Below are 27134 nucleotides of genomic sequence, written 5' to 3'. Positions count from 1 at the left end.
CAACCTTCACCAGATCGTCGGTCCACCTAGTGGGAGGCCTGCCCACACTACGTCTTCCGGCTCGTGGTCGCCACTCGAGAACTTTTCTGCCCCAGCGGCCGTCAGCTCTTTGGTTCTCCTCATTTCTAATTCGATCACGCAGCAGCATGGACATTGCGGGTAGCCAAATGTAAACGCCACAGAGCTAGCTTTGGCGATATAATATGGGAAAATCCATGTTGTGTACTTGTAGAGGTGAATGATGATGAAGGGTTTTACGAAGTCACGGGATCAGATTAGCTCTTAAAACATGATGTGCATTTAATATTTTTAAACTTATAATGCAGAATCAATTATGGTTTGCTGACAGTTTTCATATAAAACTTAAATACATTAGTATAAGATTTATAATGCAATAAAACGAAGATCTGGGTTTTTGATGACTTAATTTGACGTTTCATTTTATTTTTAGTGCATTAACATAATTGTTGCAATGTGACAAAAACTATGGGATAATTATTTTAAGATTTATTTAAGTTTGCGTATAAGAAATATTTTAGATGATCATTATCTTCTAGTATGTTAGCTCTGATAAAGTAATTACTCTAATGACTCAAATTAACTATAAAATTATTGATTAGATTTTATTATCTAGTTGATAATATAATATTCAAATCTGTGACTTATTTAAATATTACAGTTTTTGTTACTTTTATTTACGATTTTTTGTGTTTAAAAGTTTTATCCAAACAACATCTCTCTCGTCATCGTAACTTTACATAATTACTATTTTTAGGTAAAAATAATTAAAGGTCATTTTAGAAAAGTAAAATTAATTTTAACCACAAATTATGACAAATTGTAAATAACTTCAATAAAAGCATCATTACATTAATGTATAAAACAATTAGTGCGAAAGATATTTTGCACTAATTGTTATTTATCATAAAGGATTAAACCTCAGTTAGGTCATCTGAATAACCTCTACGAAGAGACTTCGACTGAATTTTCCTTAACCTCGTATTAAGTAGTATTACGTCAGTAGGCTCCACCGCATTCTTTGGTGTCGATGACAAATATTGAATTAAAAATAGCGGAGTTATGCGGTATTTTTGGTTCGTTTTTAAAATCTGTGGTATTCATTCCTTTGAAATGAATGTTTTTTATTTTTGAAAATATGTATTTGGTAAAGTAGAGTGTTCCAATGCATGAATATTTCCAGTGAATAATGTTATGTATGAATAAATCGATATAACTAGATAAAACGTCTGTCATAATTACGAATTTATTTGCTTTTATCGCCTAAAAACCTACTGATTTTAGCATAAAATATTTTAATTCTAACTATCGCTAAGTTTATCTGCTCTGATTTCAGTGCCATCGGCGACTAGTCTAGTTTTCTGTTTAGACCAGTGACAGGGGCTGATTATGTACGAGTTGGACATAGACCTTAAGATAACTACTTTAAGATCACACCTGATGTGTCATCCGGTTCTATATTGGCTCACATAAAATTCTAAATCCTATTCTTTGTCTTACTACCGATTTGTGGTCATAATAATCTCTCTTCATAATTTTATTTTTCATACTTTTTTTATTCATACATTTTTATTACTACCATCGGAGCTCATAACAGTTAGTAATCATAATTTTTTTATCAATATTGTTACTACCAAGAACCATTTAAAATACATAATTTTTATTTTCAGATCTTTTTTTCTTCATAACATTCATTGATCATATTGTTTTAATTAATAATGTTGTTACTAAGAACATACTTCAACTCATAATGTTGTTGTTCAGAATAATTTACTTTATAACAGACATACTCGTATCTTTTAAAAAATCATATATAATTTAATAGAGTAGATAAGCATGCAGAGCATGCAGCATGAAAGCAAGCATGCAGCATGCATTGGTATCTCCTCGTCTCCGGCGCTGCGGGATGTGCAGCCCTTCCGCCCTTGCGTAACGAGGCTCAGGCACCCGCGCTTGCTTCCGCAGCTTCGGCTTTTTGGATCGCCATCGGCGCCTTCGGCGCCTCGGCGACCAGCCTCAGCCGCTCCAGCTCACCCGGGCGCCTGAGCCTCGTTACAGCGGGCGAGGGCTGCCCTCCCTCCGCGCCTCCGGCTTTTAAATTACACTCTAGGGGTAGGGCAGACAAGACTACGTGGAGTCGGTTTTGCAGCGATTCGTTTCTGTCACGTTAGTTTTGTGGCACAAAATATTGCTGTTTTGGACCATTTCAAATTAATTTAATGTTAAAATACGATTTAATACGAATACAGACATCATGATTTTCAATAATATGGATAAATACACTTATGAGCAATAAATTTATGAAAACAAATATTAGGATACATCACATTTATGAATATTATAGTTATTTATTCGAATGATTATGAGTTTCGATCGTTAGTATAGAAAAATATATGAAAACAAATATTAGTAAAAACTAAGTGTATGATTAGTGATATTATGAATATCAATGATTATGTTTTTAAATATGTAGGTTTTAAATTTTTTATGAAGAATGATCATTATGGTATCAAATTGTATGAGAAATATTTTCGGACCTCCAATGATAGGAATTGAAAAGTTATGTAAGAAAATGCGCTACCGTGTCATCCACATATTTATTCACTCCACTCCGTCACTAGGCGGCTCCCGATAGTCGCTGATATGTCATTGTGACGTCACGAATGTGGAACGGGTCGACCTCAGTATATCTTTGTGACCTTACCGAATAGTTGGGGAAATGACATGTCTCATATAGATCCGTATTACCTTGTCGATAAGAGGCGTAGAGTGATAAGCTGAAGCGGGGGCGATTTTGTTTACTAGATTGTAAAGTTGAGTACATCAAATTATACAATTTTGTTGCAAGTACTTATTAAAAGCACATAAGATGCCATGGTGTTTAGCTTGACAAACAATTGATATTCCATTTTGAGGTTATTAGCTCTATTATCAAGAAAAAATATAATTATGTATTTATTCTTAGTTTGTTTTGGTCGACATGCTTGATAAATCTGTCTCAAAATTATGTGACTTCAGTCTCTTGTCCAATCTTTATGGTGATGGGTGTGGTGACTTATATTATGATCAAAAAAGTATAAAGAACATGAGAATCTTATATTAATGTTATTTTCTATTCCATAAACGACTTCACTAAACTAAAAATACCAAAACAAATTTTTAATTTTTAAAAGTTACGCTAGAAAGCTAGCCCTAATTAAAAGTTACGCCTAGTTGTACCTTATGTGTTCCTTTTCTTTCTGTTCTGTTCTTTGGTGTGCAATAAAGAGTATTTATTATTATTATTTAATTTATTTATTTACTTATTTACAATAATATTTTATCTTACAGGTAACTAAATTTATCCAAGAATAAATTTATTTTTTCATCAATTCAAAAGTATGCCAAAGAATCTTAACTCAAAAGAATCCAAAATCGCTCCCGCTACATCTCATGCCACACCGCCCAGATGCAAGGTGATCACGGATTCGGGTGTCACGCAGCGCGCGCGCAGTCTCTCGCCGCCGCCCGACCCGCGCGCCCGTCGCTCGCGCATCCACGCCCGACGCGCGAAATTCAAATTCAGAACACCCATTTCAAATTCCGAACACCCATTTCAAATTTTCCTTTTTTTCTTCCCTGGACTCTGTGAACAAACGTGCCAGTGATAGTGTTGTGTTGTGCTCACTCCGGTGAAAGTTAACTTATTTCGCGAACGGTGAGTCTCGTGTTTTTATTTTAATCGATTACACAACGCTAAAAAATTATGAAAGCACCAAACTTTGTCAACTTTTTTGATTGAACGAAACCATTGTGCAACGAGTTCTAGTGCATCCTAATTGCAGCATAATGTGCGCTAATTGAACGAATTTTGCCAACGCTCGTTTGCGGTTTTCTAACAATTACCCAAGTCATTATTTTAACTGTTAGAATATTAGTGCGTTTGTTATTATCATAATATCTAATCAATCATACCGATTTCCCGGAATATGAGTATTATTTATTGTAATTGATAAGTAAAGTTATGTGTCAATTACCTAAAATATACAATGAGTTATTTTACAATAGTCAACTTATTTTTAGGTATGACTTTTAAAATACTACTGCGGAATACTAATTACTAAGTTACGAAAACTGCTCACACGCAACTCGCGCGTTGATGTCTTTTATACGAGCAGGCGTTTCACGTACAATCAAGAAAACGTAGCTAACAAAATATCACATAGAACTGAGGCCACTCAGCTTCGGAAGCAATGCTGCCTTATACCGGAACTACGAATACTAAGCAGTTGCCGGAACGAGATAAAATCTAACGCGTTGATATCTTTTGTACCAAGTTGCGCGCGCGCTGGATCCATTGTATATTTTGGTGTAGACATCAAAATGTTTTTAAATATTAACTGGTATTTTTATTTATGAATATCATTGTCGTTTCCTAGTATTTTCATACATCTGCGACATCTTAGTAAATATCTAAATGGTATCTTGTATCAATTTGTACTAATTAATAAATATAGGTAGGTACTTTACCGCATTTAAGCTGAGTGTCAAAATCTAACCTAATTACGTGCTTAACTCTACATTTGCATGTAAATTAGCAATAATTTCATTTACTTAGGTTAAGTATATAATTTAAATTAATGTGAACAATCAACAATTAATTAATGTCTCACTTTCCCTTGCTTTACAATTTAACACCTTTATGTACGACTAGCTTTCCGCCCGCGGCTTCGCGCGCGTTGACTACATTAACCCTATTTTTTTCCAAAATAAAATTTAGCCTATTTTACTCGTGGATAATGTAGCTTTCGAATGGTGAAAGAATTTTTAAAAACGGTCCAGTAGTTTTTGAGTCTATTCATTACAACCAAACAAACAAACAAAGTTTTCCTCTTTATAATATTAGTGTAGATTGAAGCTATAAAAACTAAATTGAATTGTCTCCTAGAGGTTTAAATCTCTCACTTGTCTCTGGTCAGAGCTGAGTAATGACTCATTATTATGTTAAGAAATTGCTGGAATGCGTTGATATTGGCGCGGGCGCTTGTACAGAGCACATCAAGCTTGACATTGCAGCATCTTATGTCTTTACAATAAGTGCTATTTTCCAATAAAAATATAGTTTGATTTTCTGTGGTACAGAGTTGCGCACGCGTCGAATACTGAGCGAGATTTCTACTGATATTTGATATATTTCACTTACTGTTTGAACTAACTCAGATTTAGTTTAAACTGGTATATCGACTAATTAGAGTGATATAAAGACAGCGATGTAACTGATCAGTTAATTTTCGTTGGATTATGAACGCAATAAACAGTTCTCGTTTTACAAATAATCGTGATTATTAACAATCAAATTGACATTTATTTATTGATGATAACGCAACGATAAGTGAGCACAAAAAATGCCTTCATAAATTATTTAAAAGACTCCTATTTTTTAGGTTAAACATTGTTTTTTCTGTTTTCGTCTTAGTGCAAACAACATTTTATAAAAGCGACTAAGCATTAAACACTAAATCGGACTTATTTTTATTAATTTCTATGAATAAGAAACACTCATTATTTTATTATTTTTGCCTGAAACAAAACATTATTATTTTTGTCTGAAACAAAAGTGTTCGTTACTATAAAAAATATTTTAAATTTCAAATCATGAACGGGTCTATATAATTTGAATAAATTAATTTCATGGCTTTATCATAGATCCTTGTATACTAATAATATGGTAATCAATAGTAGAGTTACACGTTCGTTGTCAAGAGTAAAATTAACATGCAAAATTGTGTAAAGTAAATCTAAAGGCCCCAAAAGTTACGACAGTGTCTCGGCGCTCGCGCATTATGTCATCGATTTCGAATAAAAATATGAGTTGGTGTAATAAAACAAAGATTAAGGATAAAGTACGGATGACACGTTCAAACATGGAGTGGTAGTGAAGCCGTTGTTCTGACATTTGCATCAAAATTCGCTGTAAAAAGTGGACATAAAAATTAAAGTGTTACATTCAATAAATAATAACTTGGGTCCCGCATTTTCATGTCTATTTATACGAGTATTTTGCATCAGTATAAAAGACTAGCCATATCTCTATGACTGAATATCCTCTGATTAAACTTATTTTTTGGGCTTAGTAGGTACATAGTCAAATAATTTGTGATTAAAAGTGCAACTACTTGGATTAAACTCCAAAGAAAATTGGTAATAGCCAAAACTTAATCAATAATATTCATAAAACGCTAGACCCCACACTTAAATTCAAACTTTTATAAGAATAATATTTAAATATAAAACCCATTTTGAGAATTCGCAAAAAGTCAATTCAAATAACAATAATCCTTTGTAAACAGATTAGTTTTTTTAAACGTGTCGTGATTTAGGTAACAAGGTTTTAATTCAAAGCTCTACAAAAACAGGCCAGCCCAGTCTAAAAGCATGAATATTATTTTTTATTGTTGAACTTTCGTCGACAATCAGTATTCCGCTTGACAACAGGATTCCGAATGATATTTATGCAAATTATGGAATTTTATACGCCACTCATGCAGGCGAAAGCCGCTTCGCCCGCAAGGAGGACTACATTTTTAAGGTGCAAATGGTTTTGGTTGAAATACCTATGATTATTTAAATATTATTAGTTTCGTGTCCACTGGATTAATATTATTTTATTTTCACACTAGAAATATTTTCGTTTTTCATTCAACATGCTTGATAATAATATGATATCATATCTAAAAATGAAATAACTATGTTTATTAAAATTTTTGCAATCTTTACGAATAATAGATTTATACACTAACTACATACATAATATGTATAAAGATTCATTAAAAATTAATGAAATGTAATACTTAATCAAGGTAAAATACTCAAATATTATTCGCACTTTTCTGTACGTGATTTCGTAAGTTCTACATACTTAAACAAGATGTGTCTTAAAAACCTAGTATAAAAACTAAAAAATTGACACTGTTAAGAAATGTTATAAATATTAGTTAGGTCATTTACATATTACCATAGACAAAATACAATTGCATACGAATCCCACGCTTATGACCATGTGTATTGAATGACACAGCCAAATGGATGACCGTATAAACAGCGACACAATTCATTGATGGCCCCCTAAATTCGGACAAAAGTGACCTAATGATCCGTTTAGTATTGTCGTGTGTTAACCAAGAAGCATTGTCGTGGCCCACAATCAGGTGGGGTTTACACGATCCGACTCTACATTGAATTACCTGTGTGTAACTCTACCTTTACTTTTAATTTTATACACAGCGCAAAATTGGTGGGTAGTTCGAGACAATGGATAGTATCGTTTTCTGCTGACATTACAGCGTTAAAACAACAAACTCCTTTTTAACACAGCCTGATAAAATGACACTCGGTCATTGCCATAAAAAAGAAGATGAAATAACTTAGGCAACGTTAAATTATTAATTTAGTCAAAATAAAGCAAATTTTATAAAGCTCTGAATTTTATAAACCCTGTAAACTTTGTCAAAGCTGATTACGTGACATTGGCGAAATCATGGTTCTCAAAACCAAGTCGTGGCCAAAATAAAAGAAGAAGAAGGGTTTCTCTTTTTTTTACAAATATGAATGTCAAAATGTCAATGTGTCCTTACAAAGTTGATTAAAAACTAGTAAACAACATTATGTATCGGTAATGTTAACTGGTTATTCCAAATGTCACAGCCACTTGATAGGTATCGTTAATTCATTTATTTATTAATTACTGTGTTATATTAAATTAAGTACTAACTACAAAAAATACATGAGACGTATTACCTAATGGTGAATGGTGATTTAGAAGCTTGAACTTTGTTCATTACTAATAGTCCAGTCAATGAATGCCTTAACGACGGTGTAGAGAGAAATCCGTGGAACACAATATCTGACCTCGGGACTTTATTTAGACTAGTTAGGAGGTGAACATAGCAAAAGTCCCCGCCCTTAGCCCTTTAGCCGGCGAGGTGAGGGGGGTTTAAAGGTACCACTTTTCGGTTTTTTTCTTAATCCTCGGAAACTATGCATCCTAGTGACATGACTACTATGAACCGAAAAAAGCTTATTCAATTTACTACAGGTGAGATAATCAAGTTTTTCTATATCTTGTATAGTTTTCGCGGCATCTGCTCTAGAAGGTCTGTAATATTGGAAATTTTATTTTTGTCTTACATGTTCCCATCAGAAGAAAATCGACTAAATCAACATTGAGCAAACATTCTAGACATGCGGAGGCATGTTAAGCCTAGTTCCAGGGAGGGGACTGCACCGTGCGTATATTTAGACGAACCACTTGCAGCCACTTTTGACTCCTCATCACTCAAAAACTACTGTGCATTAACACTTCAAATTTGGCTCATGTATTGAGACTTACGATATAAACATCAGCTTCAAATTTCATAAATATACCTCAAACGGTTATTTAGGTATTGACGTTCAAAAATCGACATTTAGGACACTAAAATCTATCTATTACTTGTGAAATGTTAAAATTTACTGGTTTTTTATTTCTTCCTTTGTATTTACACATCTACCTATCTGGATGCCAAGTTTGAACCTTCAAGGTCATCTGGAAGTGGTTAGAATTTGGTCTATAGGTCAGACATGTAGATTTTCGGACGTCAATACCTTAAGAAACGTTTGAGGTATATTTATGAAATTTGAAGCTGATGTTTATCTCGTAAGTCTCAACACATGAGCCAAATTTAAAGTGTTAATGCACAGTAGTTTTTGAGTGAAGAGGAGTCAAAAGTGGCTGCAAGTGGTTCGTCTAAATATAGGCACGGTGCAGTCCCCTCCCTGGAACTAGGCTTAACATGCTCCCGCATGTCTAGAATGTTTGATCAATATTGATTTAGTCGATTTTCTCCTGATGGGAACATGTAAGACAAAAATAAAATTTCCAATATTACAGACCTTCTAAAGCAGATGCCGTGAAAACTATACAAGATATAGAAAAACTTGAATATCTCACCTGTAGCAAACTGAATAAGCTTTTTTTGGTTCATAGTAGTGATGTCACTAGGACGCATAGTTTTCGAGGATTAAGCGAAAAACCGAAAAGTGGTACCTTTAAACCCCCCTCTCCCCGCCGGCTCAAGGGCTAAGGGCGGGGACTTTTGCTATGTTCACCTCCTAACTAGCCTAAATAAAGTCCCGAAGTCAGAATTTGTGTTCCACGGATTTCCATCTATAATGCTTTATTGACTGGACTATAAGGCTGGGTTGCACCATCTTCCTTTAACTTTGACAAACGTCAAAAATCTGTCAAACTGCATACAAAAAGCACCGGTTATCGTTATAGTTACCATTAAAGTTAGGTGGTGCAACTCAGCCTAAGAAATTTAGTCTCCACTGCAAAAGGACGATTTACATTTGGTCTACACTCCCTACTCTGGCCACACTTGTTTTTAAGTGTTTTCATTTTTTTTATTTATATAAAATAAATAAATAAATATAAATTTTGGCTGTCAACCCACGATCGTGGCGTGTAAAAGCCGCCCAAACCGACAATAACATGTCGGCAGGTGGTTGGGCAACCCGATGGTGTGTGAACGCATTGTGGCGCTACAGTAGCGAGGTGTGGCAACCTTTCAATAGTGTGCGCAGGAGTCGCCCCGCTAAAATTTGATTGTGATTGTTCTGTCGAAGGATTCTTATAGTAACTGTCTCTATAGTAGGCGGACTATAATCCGCTCCATTAGACTCTGGAAATTTTACAAATACAATACAAAAATCTTTATTGTGAATCATAGGTGAAATGGTGGCATGTTACAGTAGGTAGTATCACTATGGAACATAGAGCAAAGAGCTTTTGTACGTAAAGTGTGATATGAATCGACCCAAAAAATATTGAACTGCCTCAGTTTAAACCTTTCATTTTACGATCAAATTTATAAACACTGTAATGATGTTATTTGGCCTCATTTTTCTGAAAGTGTACTAAAACAAGTCATAATAAAGTAAATAAAAGAACAATTAACCCACTGTTTGATCACAGGTATTAAGTTATTCTTTTGTTGGACAGTAAGATACGGTAATGCAGTCAAACTGTACTGTGTTAAAATATGACGCTAGAATATGACGAAAGTTCTAAACAGCAAAAAAGTCAAAAGATTCGTTTGTAACTAAAATTACCTTGCTGAATAGTGCTCAAAAGTTTCCTCTTAAATTATTAAAAATACTCGCGAATCCTAACTTAAACAAACAAGTGAATCACGAGGTTGTCCATTGTCTACCGTTGCCAAATAAAAGTGCAGATATGACACAGTTTGGCGACTATTCATACAAAACTCATAAATTGCAACACTGCTTCACACCCAGGGATGTTATGGATATGAAGTTTCAGTTATGGATACGGTTACGGATGTTAGAATAATATTATACCGGTTTCGGTTACGGTTACGGACATGAAATCAGTTCAGATTATCCGAAAGTTTCGGATAATTTTGGTTACGGATATTAGAATTAAAAAAAAGTTAAATTCAAATAGCAAAATGTTGCGCGACCCATATTATTAACTATGATAATGGGTAAACAGACGGGGATATCAGATTGTGCCAGAGAATGCCAGACGAGTAACTTATTAAAAAACATTAAGATTTAGACTCTGCCTTTATCCGAAACTTTTGAATCGGTTTCAGTTACGGTTACGGATATTTTTTTATTTCGGGTATCCTATAGTTTCGGTTACGGTTACGGATATCCATAACATCCCTGCTTCACACTCGCTCTGTATGTAGCCAGCCAAGGTTGGTGCAGTAAAATAAGATCTTTTTATGTAATTCGAGTCCAATTAGGTAATCAATGTAGGCGATTGGCATGTTGTTTGGTATGGCCTGATTGATTAATGTAATGTGGTTTTTAATTATGATGAGTTAAATGTTTTATGTAAAGAGTACGAGTATTTAGTGTGTCTTGAAAGGTTAGCGGAAATATGAGTTTGTTAAAAAATAGATAGATTTTTTGCGTTTTTGCATATTGATCTTCTGTAGCCTAATCTAATTAAAGCCGATTTTAATTAAAGTTCGACTTTTTGATTGCTATACGCTTAATTGAAATAGCTTAAAGGTAACGCAATAGGTTAATGCCGTTTAACTACAAATTTAATTAATTTATTATTGCTTTTGAATCAAAACACCTAAATGTCTGACAATAAATCGTAAAAAATTAATTTATTATAAACTTTGATTCAAGCTATCAATTTCGTAACGATGTCCTCAAAATTTGCTCGCTATGGGATTCAAACCCACTACCACTGATACTTTTGTAGTTCGCTGCACGAATCAGGCCAGCAGCCGTCAATTGTTCTACATATACCCTCTTCCGACTGTAAGGCCATCGGAAGAACATAATTTGGTATCTTTTTAGCTATTATCTTTTCCGATCCGCTAGAAACGTTACTTCCTGTAGGATATCACACTTTACAAGGAAAAATGAACTCTATATGCGTGTTAAAAGTTATATAACACGTTTGCACGTGTGGAGTGGTACTTATCAGACGCTTTCAGTTGATTTTACAAATTGCTAACGCCGGCAAATCAAGCTAAAAACGGGCATCTTTATGTAGTTGTAATAAGTTCGAGTTTTCAACAAAACTATGTATTCCGATTTGCTGTCACTGTACTAAAATGTTATTAGACGATGTGTTAAGTACACAATAGAATAACAACTTTGTTGCTACACGTATGAATTATGAAGTTGTAATCATATCACTGATAACATTTTAATGTTATTTGTCATTGTGGAAAACCTTGGGGGAGGCCTTTGTCCAGCAATGGACGTCATTTGGCTGAAACGAACGAACATTTTAAAGAGCAAGTAGTAATTTTATACCAGTTAAGTTAATTCAAAGTACTGTACGATTAAACGATACCTTAGGTGACAAATTGTTATGAAAATGACTCATCTTAATTTCATCAGAAAACAAAATTTCATAAATTGTTTTTCACTTGAACCGGGCGTGAAAACCATTTTATTTCATGTTGAAATCTTTATAACAGCAATTCAAGTTATCCATAAATACGTATCTAAATAGGTAACTAATAAAATTATATTTATTCACTCAAACATTCTCTACCAGCAACCGGTACAAACACGAGCTAAATCTAGTTCAAGATAAACGCCGAGTCCTTTAGAAACTAGTGAGTGCCTGCAACAGAAATGTTATGCCATATTGATTCTTATGCCTATCGGATTAAGTGTAAACATTGTTTATGGTTCGGTAGAGAGGTATGGACCAAGTGAGAGATAAATCCAGTAACTCCAGTTGCTGTAGTTATTGTAGCAAATATAAGAAAAATTAGGAACTGTAGCTATTGATGCTAGGTTCATCAATCTAATGCTTTTAACCTTCTAAGACCCTGCGTACAAAATTTTGCACAAAATTAAATATATACCTTTGTCAGTCACAGCTTTGTAATAATGTTGCAGTTCTAACTGTCCACTGTGCAATTTTTTGTACATATTCTTTAAAGTTTTCTGATCATCATCACCATTATGATTATTGTCTTACGTCTTATTTCTGCCAGATGAAGGCTTTTGGAAGAATGTAGATTCCAATTCTATTCTTCGTCAATCATTGCTTTACTTTGGCAAAACTCCTAACTGCTTCTCATGACGTTGTGTTCACTCCGCAGAAAACATTCAGTCATTGAAAAAACAGTTATCCCATTCTAACCTTCATAGACCTATATCAGTTTTGGCTGTAAAAGAGTAAATAAATAAACCGGGTAAAAATATAAACAATCAATACTTAAAAACTGGTTATAAAGATTAAGCCTACTCCATTCCACATCTCTTTGGTGCACGGCCTGCCTGGTTGATTTAAAGCCGCGATTGTCATACTTTCGATCGCTAATATTGTCGCCGCGCTGGAGTTTTGCAAGCCAGCGCGTGCGCGGCTCGCTAATTGTAATGTCGCAACGAACAGGTGCAGACAGGGTTGCCAGCTTGAAACAAAAATAATTCGATAAGAATATTCAATGACAAACAATGTAAAGATAAGCAAGGGATAGCGAGAGATTCTACGCGAAAAACAGTTTAATTTTAAGACATTAGGCAAGATATGTCAGTTGACTATGAAACAAGTGATTTAACAAACTTGTGTTCCTTTCAATTCATATTGCAATTATATGTATGATCAGAAGGTGTATATTTTATAAGTTGGCAACCTTACATCTAGTTTATTCTGTGGGGACGTTTATGAGTATCTATTTAGATATTAGATGTTGTAGATAGGTTTCTATTATACCCAAAAGCTGGTTTATTTAAATAAGCATTTATTTAAATGTAATCTATGTTGTATTTTGCTTCAACAAACAGTTGAATTTTCTTAATATTAAAATATTGTCTGATATTGGAAAAACTCAGGTATGAGAGATTTATGATTTTATTTGTTAAATTGAATAAAATATGCACTACTAACTTTAGCAAAACAGTGGCTAACAAATTAAACAGTCGATTAATCCCATTACAATAGGTACAAAATTTCGTAATTTGTTAGGCTTGATCGAGTAGATTCGGCCCGGCCTCCCATAAAACACATCCGATCACTATGCTGTATTAAAATATTAATTAACTTGGATAAAGCCACAGTCTAGGCAGAAGCAGAAGATTATAAGTACGTACTCTTGGTGTTATCTGCATGCAATCTTAGGGCTAGGAACAGTGCACAAAATTATTGAAAGTGCACTAAATATTTTGATCTTGATAAGACCAGTGAAGTAATCAAAATGTATACGTAAACCGGCTATTAAAGTTGAGGAAGTAATTTTATTGCATGTGTTTGGTTGGCGTTAATCGAAAAAATAAAATTCAGGGCAGTGTTTATTTTAAGTACTTATGTCACTATTTGTCAAGGAGTTTGGTAACAAAAATGTATAGTCAGACTTAACTTGCTGCGCTCACCTACACTGTGGCATGTTACAAAATGCTACAGTTTTCGTTGATTAGACCACAGATTGGTGTAGTTTTATCAAAATCGATTTAAAATCAATTAAGACAAAAAATCTAAAACATTTGATGATCGAAAAACTAATTAATAACCAAATCGTTCTAATACAGTCCTTAATTGCTATTTTTTTGAAATATGAACAAACGTAGATATTTCATTCACTTTCTAAAAAGTAACCGTAGTTGTTTTAACTAAAAACGTATCTTTGACATAAAGTATGCTTAAACAATTTGTCCATGCCAGTCAAAGGCCAAAAAAGTGAAATCTGGACAGGCCATAATTGATTTGTGTTTTACACCTCTCAATGTCGTGTTTGCGGTATTTAGAAAATAAATAATACTGACGTGTTTTACAAGGACGGGTACGTTCTTACTTAAAACAATGTTGTAATTATACGTTATTTTAATATTTCCCTTTTTTCATCGGAAAACAAACTGTGACAGGAATTATGTATCAAAATTCTAAAGGAAGATAAAATATATTGTAGTTAGCTGCAAGCGAATGGAACTCTCTCCTATTGCTCTGCTGTATTGATCTGGGTGTCTATTGCCCGTATTCACAAACGATACTTGCTTAAGTAAAGCAGCAAATCGAACGCATAGCGTTGAATAGAGTTCTGTGATTGATTCGTGTGCCACCATGTGCGTCTACGTGCACTGTGAGACCTCATAGTAATGTTTGTGAATACGGACGTTAGACTCAAGTAATGCTCAGTAAATACCAATTGTATTTTTATAGGTCTCATCATTACCTTAAAATGATTAATATCAAACTTTAATGGTTTTACGTAAATTCTTACTTAAATCAGAAAATGAAAAAAAAAATACTTCAATATCTTGTGTTGACATCTATTCGCCATATTTTATAGGCGACTTCTCCAACACGGATCTAAAGGGACCATTAATTTTGAGCATTTTATCAAACATCAAGATGACATAATGTGTTGAGCCGTCAGATTGGCTATTATTACAATCAGATAATAAACTATTTATGTCATCCATGTCATTATATTACAAGATTTATGTCCAATCATCCCATTATTTAATATATCAAAAGCTTTTTTATAATTAGTCGCATATTTTCGTTTAAAGATTTATTTAAAATATTATAATTAAGTAGGCATAAAGGTCGTGAACTTTTAAACGGAACGTATGTGGCAGACTGTTTTATTATTACACACGTGAATTTAATTTTTGATAAAAAAAATCGCAAGTTACCTAAGTTACCTGTTGATTTTTATACATCGTGTCCCAAAATTCAACGATAAGCCGGCGCCATTGGGTGACAAGGTAAAAAAGAAAAAATGTATCTTAATTTTTTTTTCTTACTTTTCATACAGTAGGATAGGAAAACTTACTAAGAAAAAAATCTCTTACATTTTTATTTTTTATTTTTCCTAAAGTACTTTACTCTATAGCACCGGCTTATCGTTGAATTTTGGGACATGATGTACATAATTTTTTAATTTTAAAAAGAATAATCCCTTTATCTCCTGGTAAGCTAGAATCAATCGCCTGTAATAAAATTCAACTTTATACCGTCAAATGTGAAAACATTCTGTGAGTTCATGATGTAAAGCACACTAGTATAGACACATACCTATTCTTAGACAAATTATTTCAAAACAAGGTATAAGGTCATCTCGAATTGATTAATACAGGTTTAAGTAATAATATGAAGAAGCTGATTTCTAGTTAACCTCTTAAACGATCTGTGATATCATTTGAATGATTTTATCATTTCAAATGCAAATTAATAAAGTCTTATTTTTTAAAGATACTGGCTAGGTTAAAAACAGTATTTTTTGTATGAAGAAACGAACAGGTAGTCATTACTTATATACTAAACATAACAAAACAGCGCCAATTACTGGTTTCACTCTTAGGAAACTGGATTAGAAACAATTTATATTGCTGTACTACATCTAAAAGTATCAATACGAAGGTCTTAAGTATTTTGAATAGGGTTCAAAATCAATTGAGCACTTAGTTTGCGTATTGTCCTGCTGGCAACATAGTATTTGAAATACTATTTTTTTTACTTAAAAAAATAACAGTGGTAATAGATTTTACTAACAGTCAGTAACAGGTTTGAATTTTTAAGTAACACTTGTAACATAAAAATATCTGTATTTTTTAATACAAAATGCACCAGACTCAAAAACTATATTAATACAACATTGTTTTACAAAATCGAAACGGTTTTTATTAAACTTCTGTGTAAGATTCTATGCATAACATGGCCAAAGGCTATTTGGTGGGAGAAATGAATATACCTTATAATTTTAATGGCTAATTAATCAAATGTTAAATTAAAATCGGTACACTCTACAGACCAAATCGTCCCATAGACTCCACCATCAGGAGCGGCGGGGTTATTTTTGATTTTCCACAGTGTGACAATTCGTGTCACGAAAAAAAAGACGCGAAAAGAAAAAGTATGTGTAAATTCGTCACACTTTTATTACTTCTACATGTTTATGAGGAATTTACTTTAAATACCTACATGGAACTTATAAAAATAACTTGATCAGCGTAGGCTCAAATTTAATATAGTGTCATTGGTGAAATTTATTATGCCAAATATTCTACAGAGGAGCCATATTTAGGCTCGGCTATGTTAGTTGCGAAACTCACCTATTGAGTTGGGACTAGATAAAATGCCATACATTCTTGATGTGCCATTGTTAAAACCCCATAAACTGATGCTCCCATTCCAATACACATTCCAATATTATAAAAAAAAAATATGTCAAAATAACATACTATTTACAGAATTACGAAACATCTTTTTTTATAGAACGCTATCCTCCAAACTTTTTTAAAAACATTTGAAAATGGAATCTTCATACCAAGAAAATGTTTGAATTTGTCGACGGACTACCTATTTGGTATCTATGAGATTATCTTGTCTATGATTTATGCCAGTTCTGATATCACCATATCGGTTAGAAAGTAATTTGTAATGTACAAATTGGGAATAAACTCTTCCTCGAAAGCGCTTTAGGCGTGAAAGTAATTATAGTCTCAGAATAATGTCTAATTGTGTTCGCCTCCTTGTCTTGTGTTTCGATACAACTAACCCATTTAAATCCAAAAGAGAAAATCAAGTGGGGTTTTATTAATGTATATTATTAATCTTACTTATTAACTTTTTGTTCTAAATAATAAAAAAGCCACTTAAAATTAAACACCAGATAAAATATTTTGTGTTGCGTGCACATAATTGTACATCTCTACAAAAATCGTAACTGGTACACATCACACAATCGCTCAATTTTTCTAACTACCAATCGTAAAAATAAATAAATAGAAACAAGTAAAAACTGCATTCTTTCACATCCGTGTTTCTAGCTGACACCGCGCGGCACGGCACACGCGGGCGCGGATTATAGACTTTTTGTAATAAAATGACATTTGGGGAACTAGTTATACGTATTTTGGTGGAAACTGGACGACCTTACGCTACCTTCACGGCCTCTGCCGGTGAGTAGTGAACCGCAGGTGCTGTGGAGGCGGCATATGGAAAACTAAATATTATTCAATCTTTGCATGCTGATGAGTGAATGTAATAAAAATACATATTTTATCAAAATTCGTTAATCAAAAGTGGCTGTATTCCGCTCGTGCAAAGCTTTAGTGAATTACGTTTTTGTCACTTTCTGTTCTAAGTTAACTTCGCTGGTATTTGGGCTTAAAAGCTTAAAAATGTAGAGCTCTTTTGTAGGCAATACTAGAAATGTGTGTGGTAAGTTCTATTTTTGCCAGTTAATAATCCATCTTATTACGAAAATATAAAGCAATAGAAACACACACACAAAGATGCACCCAATATGTTATCGATTCTAAAAAATCGCGTAGGTATAAAAATATCAGAGAAAATTATTACAACTGCGTTATTCATAATTTTGTTTCAACTTATTAAATTATTAACAGATGTTTCACTCTATTAATAAACGTCTTATAATTCATTCTGTTCTTGTAAATTTACCACATCCAAATGTTAATGCGTGTTTAGTTAATCACAGTCAGTTTTAATTATACATTTGCTTCCATCGAACTGGCCCGATAGTAATCACGAGATTTTAACGTGATCGCCTCAGGTTAGGTTTTTGCCATTTATAATTAATATTTTGAACTTTTCAACCTTTGATATACTATAATATGTATACATAGGTAGACAAGGTCAGATGTGTGACAAGCAACGACGTCGTAAAAGTTACAGATGGTTATCTTGACGACATTATTGTTTTAACTTCAAAATGCAAAAGCCTAAGCCAATAATGGCTTAAAGTTTTTAGTATTACATAAGTTAAAATGCCAAAATATTAATGCCAAAATATAAATAAACATTTTTTTGACTCGAGAACCATTTTTCACGAATACGAAAGCTCGTAAATCGTATGAAAACCTTGAGATTGGTGCACTCTATGAAATATTAAACTTTAATAACTTCTTATCGATATTTAAAAGCCGTATCTCTTATTTAAGCAATTTAAGTGTTTGCAAGTAAGTACAAATCATGAGCCATGTTTGTAGCTCACGCCCGTATTCACAAACATTACTATGAGGTCTCACAGTGCGCGTGGACGCACAGCGACAACGAAGATCTATTCAACGCTGTGCGATTTGCTGCTTCACAGCAAGTATCGTTTGTGAATACGGGCGTCAGTATTGTTTTCAGACAATTCCGTATAACTTTCTACGTAATGCATCGTAGAGATTGTGCATCTCGCTTCACTTGTCTTAAGACCACCAGTTTTGCTATGCTTAGGAAGTAATAAAATAATATTACAGATGGACAAACATAATGTTTAAATTTTGACCGACTTCAATAAAGTAGGTTACTTAGGTACCTATATTAGATACCAAATAGATAACCTGAAATAAATACATTCATAAGGGATCATATTATTCAAATCTTAAAAACAAATTCAATCCTTTAATTATTAATTAAAGGATGGAAAGGATGAAATTAGAAATATTTTTCATTATACAGGATTGTGTTTGTTAGATAATATCAAATCATTAAATTTTTTGGTGCCATCAAAACCATTACTGGCTTTTGATTAATGGTTTGGCATATGGCAACACATTTCTTTTGTGTCGATTTGCATTTTTATGTAAAACTCAATGGGTTTTATCCAAAACTGGTTATAAGGTAACATTCCTCAGAAGTATTTTTACCGGATTTTAAAAAAGGAGGTTATCAATTTGACACGAATTTAATAGGGACATTAGGTATCTAGTTTATTTTGTTTTATAATAATGTTTGAAAAAAGTACAAACAAGTACCAAAATTAATGTGGTTGCTATCCTAATAATTATATCAACACAAAATTTATTCTAACATAAAACATATAACTATGTCTCATCTGTAAAAACTTAATCGAATCGCCCTATTTATAAATGGGCCACTTTGGGTGTCACATCACAAACTATGTATTTGACGCTGACTGTAGAAAACCACAAATTAAAGAGTTTTTCTCCATTAGCAGTTCCATAACAAGATGATATAACTAGAGCAAATAACCAACAGTATTTTCACAATTTTCCCAGTTTCCACCGCATCCGCGTTCTCTATATCGGCCGCCGCAAACCTAATTCTGTGGTTGGAGAAATTCCCGCGCTATGGAAAAGCCTAGGAGATTAGATAGACTTTCACAGTTATCTAGTGTAGGCCGGGTAATGTGGACTGTAATGGTTTCATGTGTTACGTGGGTAGGATAGCCATATAACGAGTACGAACTCAATTTGGTTCAGACGTAGTTCAAACGTAAACGTAACGTTTTGTGTTACTCTCACTCATAAACTGGCGTAACTAAGCGAGTGAGTGAGATACCTATACATATAGCTTATTATGAAAACATAATAGTAGACTTCTAGTCTATTATTGTGAATATTTTTACATGAAAATCGCTTTAGCTGTTACACAGCATCTAAACCTAAGGCATTTACATCACTAGTTTTGGGTTCACATATTCTTATTAACCTATTTTATCAATATTCATATTATGTAGGTACCTTAAGTTTTTCTTCACACCAAGACCTATCATCATCATAATGCACCGTGAAATCGAAACTGCGTAAGATGTGTGCTAATTGATGTAGATCTTCATTTAAACAAATGCTTTTAGTTTTGTGCAAGGTTATAAATGTGCTCTTTTGTAGGGATCGTGATCAATATGAGAAACAGACAGAAATAATTAATGCCAATATTGCGTTAAGCAATTAGTAAATTGATAGAGATGATTAAATGAAACTGTAAAGCTATGATTTGTACCCGTTTTTTTCCCAAAATAAGACTTTTTGCTCTGCATAATATGGCTTTTTTCTAAGAACTTCTATTTAGTATTTTTGTGGGATGGTATTAAAAAGCTTAGCTAAATCACATTCATGTTTAAAATTGTCTAAATTGTCCCTTGATCAAAATACTATTTAACAAAAAGTAAAACCGTAGATTTTAAAGATCAACTCAGAAGCTTAAACAAACATTCAAGCTCCATTGAACTCCAATTTCCTGCTCAGACTTTAGAGAGTAAAATCGGTTGAACCATAGACATTTAACGAATTAAATACGTACAGAAACAGATACTTCCGTCAGATTTAGCTCAAGGCGAGTCGAGCCGTTTAGCGACCGGAAAGTGACACCTGGATTAACTGAACCCGAATCAAGAAACTCACGATCGCTTTTGCTTTTGTAAGCAACTAATTTTGATACAAAATCTTTATTTTCCGTCGATTCGGAGTGCAGTTTTTAAGAGTGTCAATAGATTCAGAGTGCAATTTTTAAGAGTGTCGATTAAGAGACATTAAATTCCTCCAAAACGACAGTTTTATTATCTAACTCATCATCTGTTGGAAAATTTTGGTGCGTCCATAGTAGATAGGTTATAAATGGAATTCATTTTATAGAGATTTGACAATTTGAATAGGGATAAGGGAAAATGTATCTCTGATACTTTTTTAATATTTTTCTTTATTTGTAAGTTTCATAATAATATTCTGTGTCATAACTTAATCAATGATCAAAAATTTGAGGTGTCTAGCAACACAACCTAATTTTACGCTTTATTCGCACATTGAGCATGGATTTTACGCTTCACTTTTCGCACTTCTAATCTCAGTCATCGCTTGCGCTTACGCATCTGCTACATAGTATTATGAGCAGACACTAAATAGTTATCTTTTATCTGTGATCCATATGCAAGCGTTAGATGAGCCCATCTCGTGCTGACGTAATTCGTGCGCTAACGCGCGGGTTATTCAACCGCGTGGAAAGTAGAGAAATTCAGAGAAATTCGCGTTCATATTTCTTTAACGATCGCAAGATTGGATCGTACCGTAACGGGTGCTATTGTTTAATTTTACACCTTACTGTTACTGATGTAGGTGTCAGATTTGCATGATGATAATCAATTTGCATCTGCGGTATCGAGGTGCAGATGGAATAACAATTAACAATGCAAGTATGATTAGCATTTTTGAAAATATCTCTCGTTTCTGCGATTGGGACCGTAGATTAGTGTGATGTTTGTGGTTGTTTTCTATTTGTGGACAACACAAAATTAAGTATTTAGGTGGTTCGTTATCATAAAAAAAACCTTAAAAGCATATAATATTTTCAAAATCATGTGACTTACAGACTTACCACTGTAAAAAAAATTAATTCAAGCAAAACCTCAGTGTGTAGGTATGTAATTATTTAGATAAACATCTTGTAGCACTAAAAATAGACGCACAATTTGTTGACGCTTTCTCGAGAACCAGAATATAATAGAGCGCGTCAAAACCACCGCACGGTGGTCGAAAACGCAACCTCCTAACCGACAAAAAATTACAAAAGTCAGACCGTTTGTCACGATATAATTTCTTTATTTCCAAACTGAGGAATGTTCCCACTGTGCCATGCTCGTGCCTAAAAGCTAAAACTGTGTCGAAACATCCTTACAAAGAAACCGTAGAATTTATGTTCAAAAGAAAATGCCCGTTGACTCGCTTAATTGAATATAAAAGAACTGTGAGAGATATAATACAGTCGTTTATTGGACATGGAAAGCGTGGCGGTATGATGAGTTGTGTTTTTGAATTGACACAAAAAAGAAAGTAAAAAGTCCTGGACTTTTTACTTCTGTTGTTGTCGCTGTATTTATTGATACAGAAGTACATAACAACGAAAAACTGCCTTAGCACGAAATGATTGGTCAACTAAGTTAAATATAACGAAATTCTGGATTATGAATGATTTATTTGTCTCTGTTTACTTCTTAATTATATTAGTTACTTGTGACTTTTTTTGAGAATCGCTCAAATTAACATAATTATGAATCTTTTTTTCCAAAGAAATTAAGTTTTTAGCACGGTGTGGTAGTACGAGTAATGATGTACAATAACACATATTTTCGTATTCATAATTTTGCATATGTCTTGCACAAACGTTTTGATCCTTACTTCGTTCAAAGTTCATACAAGTTGTATGTTTACATTTATGAAAGGTACATCACTCGTTGCGTAAGAAGCGTTACAATATAAGATTTATTAACGTCATTAGAAACGTGTAATCATCTTGAATTAGTCATAATTAGTTATATTCCGTTTAATTATATTTGACGTTTGAGTTTAATAACTTTTATTTGTTTGTTTATGAATTACATCTTAATGATAATTTACTAACTGTATTTAAATATAAGATGGTAGTTCCTTTTATGTCTTAAAGCCTTGAGTTTAGAACAAACAAAAAAAAACTACACCTGACAGAAGCTCTTGACAACCTAAAACAAATGACTGTTGCCAAAATATGCCTCCCACAAACAGTGTGTAAACTATCGAATAAAAGAACAGACTACTGAATACATTTTTGACTTCAAAAATTCACACTCAAAACCGCCATTGATGACTAGAGACTCCATTTAGACGATTCATTTCGATAGTTCGCTGTCACGTCGAACTAAACGGTAATTATCTTGACTATTATGTTCGCCGAAATGTCTGAGGCCAACCACCCACTGAATGCAGCCAAGACCTTTCAAGTCGGAAGTATTGAACGCTAACCGGAACAAAACACTGTCGTTCTGTCGTTGTAGAGCACGCTCCTCGATTTTACGAGAGTTCACTCCCATTTTTCAGATGGTCATTTGTTTTTTAGTAGCGGGGATCGTGTATTTTGATTGTGAGGGAGTCCATTTTTAACAAAACACTGTCGATCTGTCGCACGCCTCTCGATTTGCGGGATTGTTCCATTTGTTGGATAGTCATTTGTTTTTAGTGGGATCACGTGTCTTATTTATGAGGGTTTTCTTTCTTTTCAAATAGTCATTTGTTTTTTATAGCAGTCACTTGTCTTGATTTTTATGGAATTTCGTTTTTAAGCGATTCATTTGTTTTATTTCATGCTTATCATATAGCCCAAATCTGTGACATTTCTAAAAAAGATATTTTTTCTTTTGTTGGTTATTTTGGTTTCAATATGATGTTCTCAATTCCATAGTCTACTTTCCTCAATTTTGTGTCACGTTTTTACTTATTTTAGAATAAAAAGTCTACAAACGAACTGATTATGGGTCCAAGGGCGACTAAAATTTACAACAGAAATCTACTTTCAAATTTAAAGCCACTTATAACTCTTTTATTTTAAAACATACAGGAACAAAAACAAGTGAAACGCGTTCTGGGATACTTAAATAACAGTAGTATTCTTGTAAACAAATAAATTGGTTGAGCAATGACAACAATTATTACATATTAAGGACTTAAAAAGTAGTAGGAGATAGGTACATGAAAATTCAAATTGATCACACTAAAACCTGCTTTCGTCACGATTCGAACCCGCAATGCTAGCTGGCATTGTAGGTTAAAACGCGAACCACCATACTAAAGAAATGATTGCAGTATAACTTCCTTAAAGTTAAAATAATCTTCATACTAAATTACAGCTAATGTAAAAACGTCTCAAAACTAGGCAGCCAATAAACGGTGCTCGGTACAACTTTCTCAACGCAATCCAATGTATCAAACACCAAACATCAGCGTGTGTAAAAAATAACAATTGCAGCGCAAACGCGTTTGAACTCTATCAATATTGAATTAGAATGCATAATCGAACGGTAATGGGCCTAATAAATCATCTCATACCGAGGCGTGACGTGCGGTGATGGACACCGTTTCGGATAAAAAAAAAGTAACTGGCCAGTTCGAATTAGGGTTGTCGTTGCGAAATTAGACGATAAAAAGAAAAACAGTTCCTTTTTTAAACTTTTTAAAGGTTCTAAATACACGCATTAATGTCAATGAACTCAAGTGAAATAAGTAGTATTTTTAAAGTAAAATCAAAGAAGGGTTAAGAAGTAATAAGAAAGGATTCTGGGTGGGAAAAGGGTTAAGTGATGAAAGAGTAAAATCAGAAAGAATAAAATGTTTTTCAGCTGATTTTTTACCAAATGACTAAACTGGGTTGCATCAGCTTACATTAACTTTAACAAACGTCAAAAGTCTGTCAAACTCCATACCAAAAACACCGGTTATGGTTCTAGTCACGAATAAAAGAAGGTGGTGCAATTCAGGTTTAGTATCGCTAAAACTTTACCGTTTCCCACTGTAAGAAATTTGACATAAAGTTTTCAGATGATTTACTAATAACAATAAACAATGCACATCACACTTGTCAGGAACAGCCCTACATCCCGATCATACTAGATTATATTGCCGAGATACAAGATAAGTTGTTTATCTCAAATTGACCGGTTTACACGCGGTGCATCAAACCTTCGGTGAAAGTATCGAATAATCGATTCTATGCGTTTCATTCGATGCATAGTTGCACAATGATTTATGGAGGGAACCGTTTGGCTAGTTGGCACTGACGTATCGGTCTGGCTACTGTAAAGGCTTAAGCCATCCAGACGGGTGTAATGTGTAATGTAAGATTACGTGTAATGTAACACGAATCCTACGTGTGGACGAAACTACGAGCAATACAATACATGTAGGTAATGTGCTCCCCATATCACTGAAAAAAATGTTTGGTTACTGCTTACACAACAAAAGTGACCACCGAACACTTTGGTTATGAGGAACGAAAATGTTGTGTAAATTAAACAAATAATTCTGTAGTGAGCTAGACTTAGTTTGGTTATAGTTAACACTTAGTTCGGTGGTCACTTTTGTTGTGTAAGCAGTAACCAAACATTTTTTTCAGTGTACTATTTCCATTACATTACACGATACATTCCATTACGCGTTACACCCGTCTGGACCCGGCTTTATTTTGAGAAGGCACTTTTAGTACACTCAGCGTCAAGTAGTTCGCGACACCCAAAGTAGCCAAAAAGTTCGCAACACGTCTTTGTTACAATTGGAATAGAGGAGTCAAGTTTTTAGCCACTTTGAATGTCATGAAGTATTTGAAGCTGACTGTACAAGATTATAAACACTGTCTATCTATTGAATCTATGAATAGCCAACCAAATCCAATTTAAAATATGTCATCGTCCATCAATAAGTAACAACTATGGAACATATTAAAGTACTGATGCTTATTGTATAAATTAATGTATTTTTGAAGCGATTGGATAACTGGCGTTTGTGAGCATTAATTTTATTTGATAGTAAGTAGGTGGCTAATTGGAACGTATTTATTAAAACACCGATTTTCGTTTCCATTTGCCTAATTGTGTTTATGCAACGATCGCTCCTGGTGTTTTCTAAAGTAAAGTTTTCTTTCACAATTAAATACATAATATAATATATATAAATATAATATAAATAAAATAAAAATAAAAATAAGATAATATGCCTATGCATAATATTCATTTTCGACCAATAAAGACTTTATGACTCTTCAGGTATGATTTATGTGTGCAAGAGTATGTAGAACTATCTGCACACACACCTGCACACACATAAACAACGTTCGTTATAAATACTTTCATATATCTAAACACATCAATCTAATAATCCATCTTTTGTTTCAGGTAACTAATCTTTCCACCTACTCTACTTCATCCGTACGTATACAGGGTGTTCACGGATGTCAGTGATAACGTCACTAAGACAGGCGGAAGGGGCAGACTATTGCCAAGTCAGCACTGACAGAAGCCGCTACCAAATGTCAGATGGTAATCTGCCTTGTTGAGATCAGATTTGAACCACTTGAAGGTTAAAAGCTTTTATCAGTGAGTACTTAACTTTATCTCTATGGGAATGCTTTAAATAAGAGAAAGTAGGATATGGGCATGTTTTAATATAGATAATTGAGCTTTACTCTTTTTGATATTTTTTCAGAAAATTTTGGTTTTGTAGAATATTAAGCTAACTTTATCCATAACTATAACGATAACCGGTGTTTTTTGTCCATAGTTTGACAGACTTGACATTTGCTAATGTTAAAGTAAGATGATGCTGCAACCCAATCAAAGACTGTATGAATGATGACAAATCTAAATATGTAGGCATCTATACTAGGCTAGTTCCTGCTTCATCTATATTATAGGGTCGTAAAACAAATTTATTTTTGCAAATAGGCTTTTAAAAAGCACTTTTACTCGACCCAGTATTAACCCTATCACTGCTTCGGGACAATAAATGGGCCAGTGCTGAGAAGAAGCAGCGCAAGAAACTCACTCACTATTCATTGAAGGTCATTCTACCACTGTTGTTCCAGACTCCAGTCAGCATCTTGCTACGAGTATAGAGATGGTTCCAAAAGTACGAAACATACTCTAAGGAGTAGCCCTTATGATGAAAATACTTGACTCTACACTTTCCTTATGATGAATAAACTTGATTAGTTATTTTTTAAACCACTACATTAACCTAAAGTACAATCACCACGAATCTTCTAGACCCCATATCCTGTTCCATGGACTTATTTTTATACCGCACAATTTCACCTGCTCAGTATGCAGAAGCGCCACCATCGACGGTTTTGTTTTATGCCTATCACGCGCTACGTCACACCATTAGGTAAGAACAGTTTTGTAAGAGCGGCTGTAACCCTATCTATCCGGTCGGGTTATGTTACGATAAGATTGGTTATTGCGAATGAATTTAACGGATAATAACATGCCTATCAATTGGCATGGATATTTCAATTTGTTAAAGTTTTTGACACACTTGCGTTGACCTAGACAGCCTAGACATGAATGAATGTTTCGAGTAAGAAGGCATATTTT

General features: G+C 33.7%; 1 protein-coding gene across 3 annotated transcripts in view; it reads left to right on the top strand.

Moving 5' to 3' along the window:
* Positions 1-27134, top strand: part of LOC135073795 (uncharacterized) — a 222019-nt gene that overhangs the window by 64791 nt on the left and 130094 nt on the right. The window contains exon 1 of one of the 3 annotated variants that reach the window (XM_063968000.1): positions 3519-3715. The exons of the other annotated variants lie outside the window; for them this stretch is intronic. The gene's annotated coding sequence lies outside the window, so the exon portion shown is untranslated. Of the gene's footprint in view, positions 1-3518; positions 3716-27134 lie in introns of those variants that run through there. 3 annotated transcript variants of the gene reach the window in all.

The sequence above is a fragment of the Ostrinia nubilalis genome, chromosome 1 (genome assembly GCF_963855985.1).
Source record: "Ostrinia nubilalis chromosome 1, ilOstNubi1.1, whole genome shotgun sequence".
Taxonomy (NCBI): Eukaryota; Metazoa; Arthropoda; class Insecta; order Lepidoptera; family Crambidae; genus Ostrinia; species Ostrinia nubilalis.
This window is presented reverse-complemented; position numbering and strand designations above follow the sequence as displayed.